The sequence below is a fragment of the Zootermopsis nevadensis genome, unplaced genomic scaffold, assembly GCF_977971745.1.
Source record: "Zootermopsis nevadensis isolate Lab colony 2312 unplaced genomic scaffold, Znev_1.0 Znev_ptg000024l, whole genome shotgun sequence".
Lineage (NCBI taxonomy): Eukaryota > Metazoa > Arthropoda > Insecta > Blattodea > Termopsidae > Zootermopsis > Zootermopsis nevadensis.
Window position 1 is genome coordinate 17,168,223 of NW_028259156.1, and position 13,069 is coordinate 17,181,291.

At 38.1% G+C, this 13,069-nt stretch overlaps 1 long non-coding RNA gene across 1 annotated transcript in view; it reads right to left on the bottom strand.

Moving 5' to 3' along the window:
- Positions 1–4,366: 4,366 nt before the first annotated feature.
- The window catches only part of LOC110832027 (uncharacterized), a 36,122-nt gene continuing 27,419 nt past the window's right edge, over positions 4,367–13,069 (bottom strand). Inside the window, exon 3 of the long non-coding RNA XR_015537019.1 lies at positions 4,367–4,501. This is a non-coding gene — a long non-coding RNA (uncharacterized LOC110832027). The remainder of the gene's footprint in view (positions 4,502–13,069) is intronic.

Genomic DNA, 13,069 nt, shown 5'->3' on the forward strand with positions numbered 1-13,069 from the left:
AGAGTGTGAACTTGATTCAGCTGGCTTAGGCTAGAGACCAGTGGCTGACTGTTGAAGATATAGTAATGGAATTTCGGGTTCCATAAAATTAGGGAAATTTCTTGATCAGCTGAGTGACTGTTAGCTTTTCAAGAATAATTCTACTTCATGGAGTTGGTTTAATTTTATTTATTCGCTGTATTACGACTGTAACTTGTAATTATTTAAGCTAGTAAATAGCAACAGATTGTTGGCTTGATTTGTCATAGTAATAAAGTAAAATTTATTGTCACATATTTTGAAATTCAGAAGTTGTTCAGGGAAGAAACTGCAGGCGTTTCTTAAGCATGTATCTCTTTTATAGCATTTAAAAGGGCTTATAAAATTTGTATGCGGAAGTCTTGCGATATTAGATTCTTAATCTAATTGCCGACAAAAGTCTTTAGTTTCGCAAGTCAGAAATTGCTAAGAAACCACTGTCCGTATTGTATAAAGCCACGAATCCTCTTAAAGTTAAGAGATTATGTAGGATGTAAGAGAGTAATATAAGCAGGGTTGAGTGGGGGAGGGGGGAAGAGGCATGACGAAACTTTTAAAACAGTTTGTGTGAGGTGGAATTACTTCAACAAAAGTAAAATAGTTAGAAGGTTCGTAACGACCCTGAGAAGTTGACAGTAACACAATTTAAAGTCGGAGGAAAACGTGGAGGGTCAATATCGACCCTAGTGATATCTAGTGGATACAGACTGAAGCGTCCTTGACTGTGATCACACAATTACGTAAAACTATTTTAAACTTTACACATCATCCATGATCTGTGGGGAAACAAATCTGTAGGCTATGTATAGTTCTCGGTAATGGGGACAGATGAGAGCATGTTCTATTTTAAAAGTGCTGCTATCATTAGGTAGCTTTTAGAGGTGATTATAATGGGGATGAAGGTGTGAAGGGAATACGTGTAATTTAGAATTTTGTTCGAAAACACGGGTTTTTCTATAAAAGTGAATTTTATTTGTAGGACATAAAACATAATTGACACTAATTTCGTTCTGTTTGAGAGTGCTTACATGACTTCTGTTATAGTAGGTTTACCTTAAAATTTTCCACGATGCATTCTTCATGTATCGCTCATAATTTTTCATAGACTGTGTCGCAGTTGAGGAAAACTAGTGCATCCTTAAATTAGCCTCAAAGTTCGTGTGTCGTAGAAGATTTTCTTTTTCTTTTGTTTCTCCAAACATGTAACTAAATCAGTTGCCAAGAAGGAGACATCTTTTCTAAAATGAACTAGTAAATCTTTTATCACTGTAGTTTAAGCTCATCGATTCTCTCCGCTTCTGAAATTATGAGTGAAGGTGAAGGCATCAGCTAGGATGCAGGTCGTTTGCTGAATTGCAGCGAAGTTTTCGGTATCGCCAGACTATGCAACAGTCAGATGTTCTTTTAAGGGTTGCTCTAAAAGCTTCTGAAAGCGATCTTCTTTACTTGGTGGAAGGAACCTCGTGTAAAGCTGCCATCTATCGACCATAAACACGCAACAACCACACCCACACACGTCACGCAAATAAACAGTTCGGGCGGTGACTTATGTCAGATTTTACTTTTACACTCAGTATTCGTCAGAACACAGGGTCATTATGTCCATCTGTTTGCCTACATCTCAGGCGACACGAGCTGATCGCTTCTGACAGCTTAGTAATTAGAACTGTCAAAGACCGTTCCCATAAATGCTCTATCCTGAGACGAGAACAAGTTCTTTTGAAGAACTCATGACGCCTGTTTTCCACAAACTGCTGTCTCTGTATGCTGTGACTACTCCAATGGAGTACCCTTATAGAATTAAAAGCCTTCTGGGATATTGCGTCATTTTGTCTCTTGAATGATGATATTCCAATCATCTTTATATTCGCCGCCGTGAAACCTGAAATCTCACCCAACCACACGTTTCCCAGATTTGTTGTTAGGTTGTGTGTACTGCGTTGCAGGCCGGCTGAGGTTTTTCGTAGTTTTTCTCAGTCTCTGCAGATAGTTCATTTGCATGGCCGATTCCTTCCATGTCCTTTACAGTTTACTAATCATCAATCATTTGACGTTGCGCGCGATCTACTGACAGTTTCGTTAAATAAATAAACAAATAAAGAAGTAAATAAATGTTTATCAAATCTAAAACTTCTTGACGATGGTGAAGAGTCAGTTGAATAAAATTTTTCTTGGATATTATCCATCGTCTAGTGAATATAAAACGTAAAACGACGTTTCGGAGATGGGATTAGCTCTATCTAGTGGGCCCAACTGAGTAGGAACCTGAAGACGGAGATAGAGTCCCATCTCCGAAACGTCGTTTTACGTTTTATATTTAATAGACGATGGATAATATCCAAGAAAAATTTTATTCAATTAAATAAATGTTCGTTAGATTTATAGTGGAGTCGCGGAGTCAGGAAATATTATTGTTCTTACATTTTTGACTTTGATAGGTCTGTCTGTTAGGCGATTTGCTGATTTTGCAACATAGGATCTTTTTTATATAAATTCGATAAAGTTCACTTCGTACCAGGAATACATAGCCTAATTGAACAGGAATCACCGAACTTAAATTCGGTGGATAATGTTTAATGTAGACCTTCGATGCCAAATTTAATCGAACTCGAGCGAATAATTCACGAGATGATGCTGATGCACTGGCTCGTCTGCATGATGTACTCTCTTCAAACATTTTATGCAAAACATGTGCACATCAAACTGCCAGGTCTATTGCGCATTGTACAGGAAACATAGATCACTTTTATAGCACAACATTGAACAACGTAAGACACTGCCATATTGCTATTTCGTTTCTAATGTGAACCAGGGCGTCACTAAACAATTGCATGATCTTTCCTTCCGGTTGGGAAGAACCATGGGGATTAGGCAAGCCTCCGGGGGAATTAAAACGTGGGAATGTTCTCTATTTATTCAGTTTTCTCCCTGCACAAACTCTGTTCCGGCTTGGTTGGTTGTCAGAAATATGGCGGGTTCTTCAGTGCTGAACAAGCGCGTGTTACAGGATGGATTTGGATTAAGCTGGAATCCGAGTGACATTTTCTTAGCCTCAGTAATTCTGCTTGTTACAACTGAACAGTGGAATATGAACTGCATTACATTTTATGCAATTTTTTGCTGGAGTCGCGTAAAATGAGGGTATAATACGGAGGCCATCTTGTGTCTGTGTCTATCAGCATGTTTTATCTCCGAAATACATATTGGATTTCATTTAATCTAGTGTTTATGTTTAATCCGCGAATCAGATTATATAGGTGCAAGAAATGCAAATTAGCAATAGTTAGGTGCTTGTATTTATATACGAATGGCTGCCTTCTGGGTTGTAACGCCATGCAGTCTGGTATAAGTTTACCAGTGTTTTAGAGGTCCTTGCTGCCTGCGTCATCAGGGCGATGATCGTCCTGATGATGGAGGCTACAACCCAGAAGACAACTATCTTCGGACTGACCGCCGTGAAAACCTCAAATCCTGCTACGTATTTATATTGTTGTGTTTTTTGTTTGATCTAGGTGGCAGACACTATTATGTGAAAATTTTGGTGTCTACGTCAATCAGATCCATTCTTCGTATTTGACATGTCCGTCACTTATTACACGTTAAGTGGTCGTTAGTGTACAGAGTAAAAAAAACCGTTACTTTTTATTTCTGAACAATTAAGATTCAAATATTCAATTCGAATTTAAATTTAAATAATGAGCCAAGTATATTTTTGCATAAGATGGCTCTAAGTGGTTAATTCAGGAGATTACATTCTCGAATTTTGTCCATATAACATTCACAAGGTTAATACTACATGCTTCCTTCACTATAGAAACACGTATTTTAAAAACAATGAAATAATAAAATGAAACAATCCGTTGCCTTTATCTAGATTCATGGTCGATTGTTGTTGCATTTCCATAACAGGCGATACGTTACAGTTAGGCACGACCGCGTGCTCTCTATTCGAGTTCTGTCTGAAGGTACATCGTCTTGAATGTCCGGAGTAACATTGCTGTAAAACGTAGGACACATTATTACTTATTTGGAGTGTCATTTTGGTCTTTTTATGTTCCTATAAACAGATGTAAACACGAGGCGGGAAATGGCTCCGAGAACCAACAGAGTAAGAATTCGGCCGACATGGTTCATACCGCCACGTGTAATGTTGATTCCGAAGCGTCCATGATGTTACCTTACGTAAGCAAGTTGTCCGCCACCAACACTTGGTTAACTTACATTAATCGTGTTTTAGCGTGGAGGGGGACTGTGTGACTGATTTATTCCAAATCAGAACTTGTAAAACAATTCTTTAAACTTAGAAAATAAAACTTGAGAGACAGAACAGCTTAGCAGGTGCAATAAGTAGGCGACAGGAATTTTATTTCCGGAACCACAATACGTGGGTTAGCATCATATATACTATTTAATGAACAGTAGACAGCCGACAAGGGGTGGTGATCCAGCTTGAGCACTAATGTTGGAGACTGATAATTCCTCACTGTAAAGAAAAGAAGACTTTTGCAGAATTTTACACAAGATCTCGGACTTGGAGCTCAGAATAGGGATTGGGTTTTCAACATGGAAATTAGATAGTATAAACTGATTCGTTACAAGTTATTGAATGAGTCATTAAAAAACGGATCACTTTATCACTGATGGGTTGCAATTTAAGAAAGTAATTCTACAATTTACTGCGTTTCTCGTGAATGACGTTCAAATGGTTTTAAAACTACCTAATGAAAAAAATATTTTGCAAGAGAAAAATCCCTCTTTATTTCTTATCAGAATGATTTGGCTTTTAATCTTTCATTCCTTGTGTAGATTCTGCAGTGTAATATATGCCTCTCACATGAGCCCATACAACATGCTGTGCTTCTATTAGGAGCCACACCACGTATTCAGCATCCAGATGTGTACACCCCTGGAGGGAGTGTGGACCAACGGTGGGAGGATTGGCATAAAAACGTCTCATCTGGTCGACTCGTACATTACGTTATACTATTTTATTATGGATCCAGTGCCACAGCTTCGTATCCTCCGCATGCAAAATGTAAGATACTCCATGCTCCATGTCGTCCGGAAGTTGGACTGAATTCTTCCTTTTTCTCCTGTTCAATCCTCCCTCTTTTGTCACAGATGTCACTGTACGATTTCAACTCTTTGGGATAACTGTTTATCTGTTCATCTTTCTGCTTCATTAGGCAGAGCCACAAAAAAATTAAATACCTCATTGACGCGGGTATTAAGTCCCTGGGCTATAGCCACTTCATTCTCCCCTCCTATTCGTTCTTCACACAAAGCGAATAAAATTAATAGCACGTTTACGACCGTCTAGCCTCATGAATCATAACCGAAATTGGTAAAAGAATTTCGTGTTAAACTTCATATCAAAGGTCTACATTTAACATTCTTCGGAAAATTAACTGCACTTCGCTTCAGTTCAATATAATCACTATTTTACGCAAGCCTTAAAAAGTTACTCGTATAGAAACAGACTCCATGTTGAAGTCATAACATGTTTACGCTCTACAACTTATGTTTAAAATATTCTTTGATACGTAAGATTTGAGGTTTTCACAGCGATGAGTATGAAGATTTCTGTCTTCTGGGTTGTTGCTCTGTGTAGTCTGGTAGATGTTAAATTTAATTTTAATTTTAATAAAAGGGTGCAAGTTAAAAGTTCTACATTCCGTTTAGAGACGATAAAAATGTAATATATATTTAGCCTACGTGTGGTGTGTGTATATGTATGCATATATGAGTCAGAGATGAATTAATATATTTGTGTGAATTATAATAGATAAAACTCTGATATATCTGTCTACCATAGTATCACGCCCTGGCTTCTAAAAGTGCCAGATACTATTAAAAATCGTGAGAATAGAATAAGGACTCACAGTAAAAGTAGTTCTTCCTGCATTGATAGCCTATTGGCTTGAAGATCCCCGTGTTACTAACTAATGAGCCAAGTTTCGTCCCAAGTGCATGGCGGATCATTTGTTTTCGTTCAGTGTCTAAAGTAAACGCCAGGAGAGAAAACAAAATAGTATAGGAGAAGAAAATTTTTCGTGGGTTGTGGAAAAGCGCTTGGTTATTTTACTTAAACCTTAATATTCATTTAGGTATTAGATATCCTGACATCAGTTCTATGAAGAAAAACATGTTGGCTGCTACCGATAGAATCTTGCAGCATTTTGCAAGAATTTTAAACAACAAAGGTTGTAATATGAAGTGTTCGGGCTTCTTGAGCAGTTCCCACTCCGTCCAAAGCGCTCTCACATTAATAATAACAATGAAGATGCCCTCTAGAACGGCTTCGAGTGTCTGGGTTGAAAGATGGGACGTGAGGTCTAACAAAGCGAACCCTCGAGATCAAGTTCCTGCCTTGCACTTGTAACGCAGTGCACCCGCGTATGAGGGGGGGAGGGGGCACCCTTGGACGGGGACAGGGGTGTTCTTTCGTTATAAGTAGGATAATACTTCAATCCTTTGCGCTGTGTGTGATTTTTCGGTTCCTGGGTTGTTTAACAACGGTTTTGAACTGCGGTGTGTTGAATATTATTATTATTTATTATTAAATGTTCTGTCTTACGACAGGTCCATTGCTCTGCCCAAAAAGAGCTCTCCAGTTGTCCCTATTCTCGGCTTCTCGCTTTAATTCCTGGAACGTCATATTCTTTCCTTGTTTAAGGTCGTCGGTTAGCTGTATCAATCTTCTTCCTAGTCCTCTCTTTCCTTCAACCTGGCCTTCGATGATATCACTCATTAATCCATTCCTTCTCATAACATGTCCCAGCCAGTTAGCTTTCCTGTGTTGAATACGATGCGAAAATATAATGAAAATTCTATTTGAATATAATATCCCAGCATGGTCTTAGAGCGAGGGTCCCTTTGGGTCCACGAAGAATTCAGACTGGCTCCAGACGATGGACGTAGCGTGAATGAGAGATGAGAAATACATACAGAATTATAATCGGAAAATATGGAGAAATAGACTCTTTCAAATATCTAGGCATACGTTTTTGGTTACGGTAGTGAATGGATCTTAACTGGATTCATCTGGCTAAGAATTGGGACCTGTGGCGGGCTTTCGTGAACACGATACTAATCATTTGGTTTTAAAGGAAATCAGGGGATTTCTTGTTTGAGTTCCCGTAAAGGACTCTGCTCTATGTAGTTAATTTATAATATTTTATTAATATATACGTTGTAAAGTACAAAAAAAATCATAAGTGTGACAGAGGAGTCGGTGTCGGCATATCAAGTAATATCTTACACTTAGTTTTGCTTTGTTTAATTTTTGTGTTTTATTTCTGTTTGAACAGTATCGTAAATTGACCCCAAAATCCCTCAGTTTAGAAGTGTCTTTGTTAGATACAGATCTTATTTAAGTGAGGCAAGGAATGAAACATCGTTGGGCCAAACAAACATGCTCATACGCTGATGTACTGGCGCGTTTCGCCCTCCTCCCTGCCACAGGTACGAACTCTGTCACGGTCGGCAGTGAAGTCTAATTAGAGTCGTGTAGAGAGCTTTCAAGCACGTCAGCTGAAATCTTTATCGAGAGTTGAATAAATCAGCAAGCCACTGCATTGTGGACCCGTCTATATCTCGCCCCCATTGACATGTTGCGTCACGCCCGGCATTTCGATGTTCTAATGTTAGTCGGAACACTTGTATGATTAGGGCGTTGCTCCGAGACAACCAGAATCGCGAAAGGCTTGTAGGTCAGGCAATGGAAAGAGAGATGGCCCCTTTTCAATTCTATACCTGATACAGTTATTTCACGGTTTCTATTAGTTACTCCAGGTAAATGTTGTTAGGTATATTTCGCATTAATATGGACCGCAAATGTTCCTTTCCGCACACTTTTTACTCAATTTTAATTTATTTTTATTTTATTTTATTTTCCTTCCTGTCTTGTCTGTTATACCACTAGTTCGGCTAATGTTTCATGCAACGTATAATGCAGAACATGATTTAACCAAAAATCTATAGATTGTTCCTTACATAACTTCTTACAAATATTTTTTACCCCAAATTTCTCTCGAAATCTGGACATATTAAATTATATACAACTAAAAAAATTACACGCCTTTAAAAAGGCGTCTTACGTAGACAACTATGCGTAGCTTCTACCTGATTGAACAGTTGAAGATAAAATATTTCAGCCATTTTTACAATAAGTACTGTGATTTTACCCCACCAGTGAATACATCCATGTCGCTATGGAAAAACACAAAACAAAAGAAGGCATCATGAAACTTTGAATTAAAAATGTTACAGTCACATATATAAAGCAATAAAATTCAAAGTTTTATTTGCCCCAATAATTAGTTAGTACAACCTAAACGCATTTCCATCTGGAGCAAATACGTAAGAGAAGTTAGCTCCAGAATTAAAGGCATTGAACAGTTTACTCCCCTACGTAACCAACGTGACTCAAACCCCGATCCTCAGGCTCGTTCTTAACAACAGTAATGTACAAAGTATATCAGTAAGCAGGCCGTCAGCGGCGATAACAAAGTGCCGGTGAGACAATGGTGGGCTCCCTTCTCCATGACCACACTCATCCGTCTCCTTCCCCTATTTCTTCCTTTCTCAGGCATCACAACCGCGAATAAACAATCCCACATAGCCCATCCTTCAAGCGCCCCCAAGCAAACGCGTTTTCTACACCCTCTCATTCATTTCTGAGTCACAATGGAGCAACTCCTCCCTCGTTCTCATTTAGCACTCAGGAAATGCATAACTATAGCGAGAGGAACCCACAGACCAGGTGCCACAACTTCGGTCTTCTGTAAACGCAGACTGTAAGAGGATGATAATGAATTGGAAAGGATGTGGAAGGAAGCAGTCGCGGCCTAATTCACGGTACTATCCCGTCAGTTGTCTGTGGGGACTGAGGAAAACCATGATAGCCGGTCGCCGGGCCTCAGTTCTGGTTCTGTTTCTGCAAAAGAACGGATTTGTTCTGGTCGGCTGAGTAGCTGTCAAAAGCAGTGAGATAAAAGCAGTACGGACAAGCTGTATTCAAAATCGGTGCAGTTTTCTGTGTAAATTTCAGGTGAGTTATTTAAAATGGTTGTTGAATCCGTGACGCGTTTTAAATTCCTTAAAAGGAGGAGGCTAGCTTAATTCCAACAAACTCTGACATGACACGATTAAATTAAAATCCTTTTTAGAAATTTTTATATAGTTTATAACCTCGCTAAATTACTTTCTTCCTCGAAAATATATGAGAATAAATTAATAAACTTTCTCTATCATACTTTTCGCAACATCGGCGATCTTGACACCAAGCTGAATTTCATTAGTACAATTTTTATTGGTAGTTGCAAGTTTAAATCTGTGTGTGCGTGGAGTTTTTCTTGACATGGCATAAACTAAGACACTGTAATAAAGTAAGTCACGACTTACAACCCTCCCCCTCCCCACGTATGTTACCCGCTCTCTCTATTTTAATTGAATATCTCCTCTGAGATAATACGGTATCGATGAGTCTGTAGTATTTTTCTGATTACGTAAAGAATCTGTTTGAATTACAAATTCAAAGTAGCGTTTACGTTACGTGCTGTATGAATGATCATGAATCGTAAGCACTTAATAACTGTAATTAAATTGTTTTAAATGTACTTTAAGATATATTGTATTGATTTTTATTTTCGTGAAATTTATCACCGGTTGTGAATTTAAGTGACAAGGGATGTTGTCCACATCCAGTAATATTGTATTAATAATACAGATTGTTTATAATTAAAATAGCTTTGATAGGATGTGTTATTGTTATTTAAACGTGTTTTAACTAAAAACCCTGAAGTACGTTTTACGATCTCAATATTTAAGCTTTTAATAGATTCAAAGTAATTTTCGGTACATATATGTTTTACTGAAGTTCAAATTAATATACATTCGAATAAACAGCAATCTGTAGAGAAATTTTACTGAATCTACAGCAATGTTACAAAACTGATTTGCTGACAGTAACCTCGCCACTGCTGCTTTATTTAAAAGCAGAGTCAGCAATCACTCGCTGAGTACAAAACTAGTTTGCTTGTTTATCTCTTCTTCTGAATTATTTAGGAGAAGACAGAATAAACTGAGCCTCCTGTAGACATAAATAAGGCCATGGTCATTTACCTGATTGATGCGAGTCTTGGCTTCGAATCCTGGAGCTTGATTTATTTAGGATTCTGTAACAGTGACAAATGCGTCACAAAATACCGTTTCAAAATGTATGATCAACGTGTCGTTTATCACACAGTCATTTCGAATAGGTGAGTGAAATTTTGTATAAATGCGTGTGCAGGCGACATATAACGTATCGGCCTCATTTCCCGTTGTTGTCTTATTAGGCCTATTTTAATTTATTTGCATGTGTTTTAATTTATTTTAAATATAAATTAAGCGTGAAAAATATTAATTCAAAAAATATGAAACAAGTTTATAACTATGTGTTACGCTCGTGTTCATCAGATCTGAACACCTGTTTTCAGAACTCTTGTCCGTAAGCTGCATCTGAATCCGGCGCTTTTACATTCGTCAGAGTGTACGAAGAGCTGTTAAATAAAGACTAATAATCTGCTCCGTTACTAATGAACAGTCTGTGTCAATTACCGCCTTAATAAACCTTCAATAAATGTAGTCTTCAAAGCTTCGACTCTGTCATGCAGAATGATCCCCGCTCCAGTTCACAGGGAAACGGACAGGCACGTATTTAGCGACAGACAAGTTCACAAGATTCAGGACAGAAATGCACCAAGTGGTAAATCAAAATAAATTGCTCAAGGAACAGCTCAGTATTCATACCATTTAGCTTGTATGTATTATTGGGTGATAAATTTAAGGAGGGTCAGATGGGTCGGACACATAGCACAAATGGAGAAATCTGAAAATGCATATTTAAAATTCTGTCGGAAATATGAAGGAAAGATACCACTTGGGAGATCTAACCCTTGATCGTTGTAACTACCTACAGTAGTACACAGTGTCACAACCCAGAAGACCACAACCGGCATGAAAATGCAGAGAGTCCAAACTGATTTGCATTCCCCTCATTATATATTAATAACCAGGTTTCTCATAGAACGCAGGAAGTCTCTAGCCAAACGCTACACCTGAATTAGCAGAACTCAGCCCAGAATTGCGTCTTAACCGATACAAATTGTCTGCGTTCCTAGAGCAATGGAGCCTTAAGATAGGGTAAATGTAAATAATACAGATTCATGATCGCTAATATACCGCTCCTGGGAGGTTCACATATCACCAGGCTAATATGAGATTTAATCGCGATGCGGTGGAAAGCTGTTGGTGTCGCCTGGAGGCCAAACAAACAACATTGCAATAGCGTATTGCTTTGCAACTGGGGCTCCATTTCTGTACCGCAGACATGTAAATCACTTCCTGGTTTATTTTCGTCTAAACGTACCAGGGAAATGAGGTCTTAAGCTGGTAATCAACTGACGACTTGCAAGGAAGAACCTCTCGTTTGTTAAGCGAGAATTAGATATGTTGAAATTCATTTCTCATTAATTTAAAGACAGTAATTAGAAGCAGGTGTGAAACTCCGCACAGTGTAAACATTGGAATTTCTTGAACCGGGATTTAAAGTACTTTGATGAAAATCAGTTGAAATGGGACTATTATGTATCTATTAAAAATTAATGTCACTAGATTACCTGGACAGATCGCAAATATATTGCCATTTTTTCTGTGTCCCTACAGACCTTGATGGGCCTTAGCCCCCTCATGCATGGAAGGTTTCTTGATCTATTTAGACATTGGTAGGACAAGTGATCTGCCCGTCGCAAAGTTATAGCCATTTAATATCCTATATTGCCAACTCACTCCTTCCTTCTTACGTCAAAATATGTTCTTGAACTTCTTCAGGAACGTTTAATTTAATTTCTCCTTAAAGCAAGAGACAACATTACAATTTAATATAAATGCATTTTATGATAAGTCAGAAGAGATATGGGATCAGATATGAAGATTTCTTAGCATTCCTTCTTCTAGAAACGTTCCGCTTTGCCTATGAAAAACAACTATGAACTCTGGAGGAACCAGGACACTAAGTGCTTCAATTGTATTAAAACTTTTCTCGAGTTCAAGAAAGGAGCTTCAATATAAACTGTTTAAGTTGTTTCCCTCCCGCTCGCTTTAGCACACTTACAGTTATAGCTAGAGACATAAACTCTAGAACTGTTTTTAATATACCAGAGCTTGAGGCAAGTAAAATTACTATCGTTATTATTCCAAGACTTTCTGGGATAATGAAAAAGATATTGTTCCATTTTAAATCTGGCTTCGGAATACTTGTGACAAATTGCAGGGGAAAGCATAGGAGACAGTTGGCTAAATTTGCTCATGCGCAACAGAAGTACAATGCAAGTTTTGAAAATTAAACGTACAAGAATATTGGCCAAGTATAAAAGACCTTCTTACCAAAGATGACTGATGTGGCCGTAGCGATCTGGTGCTGGGAGGTTATTGAGTCTGGTGCTACTTAACTTCATTGGTTACATTGCTTAGAGTGTTACGAGAAGATTATCATAAGTGGTGAGTGGGTAAAGATTTTTTTTTTGGGGGGGGGGGGGTGATTATAATAAACTGAAGACACTATCCCCTGATTTTCAAACAGCAACTTAGAACAAACACGAAAATCGTCAGAAAGTCCTCATAGAATATTGTACTACTCTGTCGAGATTCGAGCCAATTACGTTCTGAATAAAAGTCTCGAGCTTTGCTTTTGTATAAATAAACACGAATGGACAAGTGTTTAATCGTCGGCTACTAAGCGGGCTGTTTAATGACTGCGTCGTTAACTGTAATTAACGAGAAGCAATCACTTCTCCAGCGATGACTCATCATAAAATAATTCTGCTTCCTTGAGGTAAAAAAAAAGAGAGAAACGTGGTGTACGTATAATTGGCATGTTATAGCCGATCCATCCATAAGTAAGCACTGACTCAGCACTATACTCCATTCGTTCATTTTAAATCAGTGCTATCCTACCCAACAGGAAACAGGCAAACACTTTCCCTTTCTACATTACATAATTACGTCT